Source organism: Rana temporaria, chromosome 4 (assembly GCF_905171775.1).
Source record: "Rana temporaria chromosome 4, aRanTem1.1, whole genome shotgun sequence".
NCBI classification, from domain to species: Eukaryota; Metazoa; Chordata; class Amphibia; order Anura; family Ranidae; genus Rana; species Rana temporaria.
In genome coordinates, this window is record NC_053492.1 from 295,867,016 (window position 1) to 295,873,130 (window position 6,115).

Consider the following 6,115-nt stretch of genomic DNA (forward strand, 5'->3'; position numbering starts at 1 on the left):
ACTTAATACCAGTATTGTTGTTTTATATATATTTGTTTTCACATTAAGGAGCACAGGAGCTCTACCATTTACTGTCTAATTGCAGATGACAAAATGCCTTGATACACAAAACAGTGGCAAGCATTACTACAAGATTCACAAATGTTCACAAGCACAAAATATACGTGACTTCAATTCTGTGAATGCTGAGGACTGTATTTTATTTTTCAGATATATGTAAAAAAATATATATTTGTATGAGTGCTGATTTTTTTTTTTTTTTTTTTTTTACCTTTTTTTACAAAATTAGCTTGCTTTAATGAATGAATGAATGAATGAAAAACTTATAAAGCGCGGCGCATGCGAACTGAATCGCTTCTGGGCGCTAGTTGTTCGTGTCTCATGTCATCAAAAGAGCAGAGTTTTGATTCGTCTTCTGAAAGTCAGGTGGTTTTCCTCCAACCGAATGCTGGTTGGTAAAGCGTTCCATAGTCTAGGACCCTGAAAAGCAAACCTTCTTTCTCCTTTGGACTTAAAAGGCTACTGACTGGTAATAATTTTTTTATTAAAAAGCAAATTCTATTTTTATTCACTAATTTAATTTTTTTTATAAAAGTAATGCAAAGAATGCATTTTTTTTAACCCCTTATCCCTGCTGCTAATTTTGTAGCGTATAGACATGCTAGCATTGTGATGGCATCATTGGAATAAGGACAAAAAGATCACTATGTTGATACACGCTTAATTATGCACTAGCATTTGATAAAGTTTTGTATTTTCGCAAGAACTTTTTTGTACATTTTCTGGGAGAACCTTTTTTTAAAAATTGCACCTTCAGTTTGGGAGAAGATTGCATTCATGTGTTCATATTTTATATATATTTTGTTTGTTTGTTCAATCTGAGATTTTCATTCTCAGTTTTATTCAATTCTCTTCTGTACAGTTACTGCCTTCTGTCTGAACTTGCAAAATTGAACACTGTATTGTTGGGAGTTTTTGTCTGTATACTTCGAACTTGCTGCCTTAAAGCATTTGGTGCAGCATTTCTGCACTTATTTTTTACTGCCTTTGTTAAAAAAATAAATAAAGAGTGTTTTCTAATGTGTTGTTTTATATTCCTACATTTTGCAAAATGTATATACAGTTTATCAACCCTAATGGGTATATACAGCAATATATGTGATTTTACCAAAATAAATTGCAGGAATACAATGGAATCACACAGAATTAAACTAACCAGGACTGATAAGCATATTGATCCAACTGTGTAAATATGAACAAAATCAAAGGCCAATAGTGAAGATCAAGACAGCTGTCACTTGCTGCTTATTTGCTTGTGACCGCTACTTGATGTTTCAGATATTCAGTCTTAATTAGTAAAGTCTAACACACCTTATTCTGAAGACTTCAGTTTCTAAATACAGTAAGTGCTTTTTGCAGATTTGCACTACAGTCCATTTAACATGGTTTCCTATGGAACACGTTCTGTAGTGCAAATCTGCAAAATGCAAAAAGCACTAAAAATGCATAGGTGTGAATTGGCACGTCGAGTTCCTCGACAGCCTAACAAGGAACTCGACGAGCAAAACGATGTGTTTCGCCCGTCAAGTTTTTCGGTCGTGTGTACAAAACCTTAGACCTCGTACACACGACCGAGAAACTCGACAGAATCCATCAAGAAACTTGGTGGGAGAGCTTTTTTGCAGAGGAAAATGGTCTTGTGTACGTTTTTCATCGAGGAAACTGTCGAGGAACTCGACGAGGAAAAAAGAGAACAAGTTCTCTTTTTCCTCGACGGGAGTCTCAATTTCCTGTGTTTGCTAAGAAACCCGCGCATGCTCAGAAGAAAATATGAGACGGGAGTAAAAGTAGCATTTGTAATGGAGATAACACATTTTTCACGCTGTAACAGACTGAAAAATGCAAATCGTCTCCAACCAAACTTTTTCTTAACACGCAGTAACATGAGATTAGCAAAAGCAGCCCCCAGGATTGTGCCAGTGGAATCAAACTTCCCCTGCCATGGTATGTGTTGTACGTCACCGCGTTCTGACACGTTCGGTTTTTTAACTGATGGTGTGTAGGCACATCAGACCATCAGTCAGCTTCATCGGTTAACCGATGACAACGGTCCTTCGGACCGTTCTCATCGGATGGACCGACTGTGTGTACGCGGCCTAAAGGTTTGACCTCATATTATATGATTTTGGTAAATCTGAAGACAAAAATCTGCAGAAAATCTAATTGTGTGTATGGGCTCAATGTCCTACAATCACTTAGCAAACACCTAGATTGTAATTCATGGATTATAGCTTTCAGCAATAAGTAGACACAGCATGGAAACACACTGGTTTATAATTTATTTGTAGTCTTTTAAGAACACCACAACTGAAAAACTGGCAGGTTTATTCATTAAAAATGGAAGAACTGATGGTAAAGATAATTCCAAGATAAATATTTGGACACCACTGTTGTATGTCCCACTGCTGATTCTGTCCTTATTGCTACTATCAGGCTTCGTACACACGACCGAGTTTCTCGGCAAAAAACAGCAAGAACCTTGCTGGGAGATATTTTTTTGCCGAGGAAACCGGTCGTGTCTACATTTTCGTCGAGGAACATGTCGAGAACCTCGTCAAGCCAAAAAGAGAGCAAGTTCTCTATTTCCTCGACGGGAGTCTGATTTGGCTCGTCGAGATCCTCGACGGGCTGGTTTTCGACGAGAAACTCGGACGTCTGTATGCTAAGAAACACGCGCTTGCTCAGATTAAAGTATGAGACGGGAGTAAAAGTAGCATTTGTAATGGAGATAACACATTTTTAAAGCTGTAACAGACTGAAAAGTGCAAATCGTCTCTTACCAAACTTTTATTTAACACGCAAACACATGAAATTAGAAAAAGCAGCCCCAAGAGTTTAGCCAGTGGAATCGAACTTCCCCTGCCGTTGTATGTCACCGCGTTTGAGAACAAGGAGATTTTGGCTTGACTGTGTGTACGCAAAGCAAGCTTGTCGAGTTCCTCGACAAGCCTAACAAGGAACTCGACGAGGAAAACGATGTGTTTCGCCCGTCGAGTTTCTCGGTCGTGTGTACGAGGCCTAAGGCTTTTTAATAAGGAGTGAATTGCACTAACCCAAACTAACCAGTTAGAAATAAAATCTGTGGACTACTGCCATGGTCTTTCATGACCGCACATCTGCAGTAACACATAGCATGCACCAGCGATCACAAATGGGCCATTTAAATAATATGTCTACTAGCTTGATCCAGTTTTTGCCCTCAAAATGCTCTTTGACTTTTTGTTCCCAACCAATGCTTGTCTTTTGACTTAATACTCTGGGAGAATATTCATTTTCTGGGACCTTAATTTGACTCGCTCTTTACATATGTATTTTACATTCAAATCAGTCCCTGCCCTCAAGGAGCTTACAATCTAAGGTCCCTAAATCCCATTCATACATACACATACTAGAGCCCATTTAGACAGGAGTTAGTTAACCTACCAACATGTCTTTGGAGTGTGGGTGGAAACCCACGCAGACACAGGGAGAAAGGTGGGGTTCACCGCTCCAGGGAAATCCCAAGTGCAATTGTGCATAAGTCCAGGTGGATGTGGGTGCTGGCAATACACATGGCCATGAATAAGCACTAACCAAGTGTGAAACGCGTCGGCTGTTTTTGTTTTTTTCTGCTGTGTATTTGCGGTGTTTGCTTATGTTCCTTCAATAAAGACAACTCAAGAGTTCTTTGGTGTGCGGCCGTCCATCCGTCCTTTGCTACTTTCCACACACAGGGAGAACTTGCAATATCTGTGCAGTTAGAGCAATAGTTGGGATTCAAATCAATGACTCTAGTGCTGCTAGATGGAAGTGCTAGCCACGTGGCCACTGTGACTTGGTGCAGACCAAGTTCTGCTAGATCACTGCACTCCAGATATATATGAACGTAATGTTATTTTCTGAAAACCCACTTTATGCCTCTCAACACATGCATCAGCTTCAAATGTGCTATTTTTGCTCATGTGGCTATTTACTCTAGTCTCCCAGCCTGGCTTATGTATGTGTCTTTCAGGTCTGAAATGACTGTGTGTCTCATTGTATGTGATTCCAGTGCCTAATTCTTCTTGACTCTGTGTTTCAGGCAGTGTACTGTCATACACACTCTGCTACTCTTTCACTGTGATTCCCCTTCCTTAATGGCTCGTTTTAGACTGTGGTGTCATCTACACTGTTCCATGCTTACCCCCTGGCTTTGTACTTCAGCTTATATGTTATTATTCTCATGACCTTAGGTCTGCCAAGTTGTACTGCAAAATTGCAAATTAATTCTCGTTTTGACATCCAGGCAGCAAGACCCACATGATGGAAAATCCCAGCTACTTCATACTGTGCAGAAGAAATATCAGTGTTCAACCTGTGTTTTGGCAATGTGCATTCAAAATATGAGTATTCACCCATGCCCATGTCTCATCCCCCTGTGATCACTCTCCACTTACACTTTTGACTACTCTCTTATCTAGACATTCTCCTCTACTTTCATTCACAACAGGCCCTCACGGTCGCTTTATGTGATGAAAAAAAACGAAGTTTTTAAAAACGTCATTTAAAATGACCGCGTGTGGGGAAAACGTCGTTTTATGTCTTCTGAAAAAAGACAAAAAAAAAATTCGAGCATGCTTACATTTTTTGTGTCGTTTTTCAAAACGTCGTTTTTTGTGTCATAAAAAATCACTGTGTGTAGCTAAAACGACGTTTAAAACAATGTTTTTAAACCCGCGCATGCTCAGAAGCAAGGTATGAAGCGAGCTTCAATGGAAAAGAGTGCTGAACGTAACCGCGCTTTGCTAGAGCATTTTGAAAAAACTATGGTGTGTAGGCAATGTCGTTTTTTAAAATTGAAGTTTCAAAAACGTTGTTTTGTTTCATGATATAAAACGTTGTTTTATTTCATCACAAAAAACGACCGTCTGTACGTGGCATAAGTGATTATTCTCCTTCATGTTCATCCATGCCTGCTGTCCTCAGTGATTGGTCTTTACTTTAATCCTCACCTGCTCCCTTTTTCAATGCTGAGTGCATAAATGTCCAGCTGTGGTTTGCAGTCTGGAGTCCATTGCATTTCAGCTCACTGGTTCAGGTGCAAATTCTTCCCTGAATTTGCACTTTAACCACTTGCCGACCGCTGCACGTCGATATACGTTGGCAGAATGGCAGCGGTGGCCAAATGGACGTACCTGTATTTCCCCTTTAAGAAGACACTCCGCGATCTCCGTGACCGTACCCCGAAAACTCGATGTTCGAGGGCGACCCGTAATCGTGTCACGGAGAGGCAGAACGGGAAGAAAACCTATATAAACAAGGCATTTCCCTGTTCTGTCTAGTGACAGGACAGTGATCTACTGCTCTCTGTCATCGGAGGCAGTGATCACTGTAATGTCACTTGTAGCCCAGCCCCCCACAGCTAGAATAACTCCCTAGGACACACTTAACCCCTTCATTGCCCCCTAGTGTTTAACCCCTTCCCTGCCATTGTCATTTACACAGTAATCGGTGCATTTTTATACACTGATCGCTGTATAAATGTCAATGGTCTCAAAATAGCATCAAAAGTGTCCGACGTGTCCACCATAATGCCGCAGTCATGATAAAAATCGCTGCTCGATGCCATTATTGATAAAAAAAATGCCATAATGCCAAATCTATCCCCTATTTTGTAGATGCTATAACTTTTGCGCAAACCAATCAATATTGCGATTTTTATTACCAAACATATGTAGAAGAATACATATCGGCCTAAACTGAGAAAAAATTTGCTTTTAAAAAAAAAAATTGGGGATATTTATTATTTTAAAAAGTAAAAAATATTGTGTTTTTTTTCAAAATTGTCGTTAAAAAAAATGTGTTTATAGAGATGATCAAATACCACCAAAAGAAATCTCTATTTGTGGGGAAAAAAGGACGTCAATTTTGTTTGGGTACAGCGTCGCACGATCGTGCAATTGTCAGTAAAAGTGACGCAGTTCGCAAAAAATGGCCTTGTCATTCAGCAGCCAATTCTTTCAAGGCTGAAGTGGTTAACTGGACCCAAAAACGCACAGGACCCTTTTCCAAACCACAGCACATCCCCCCACCCCGA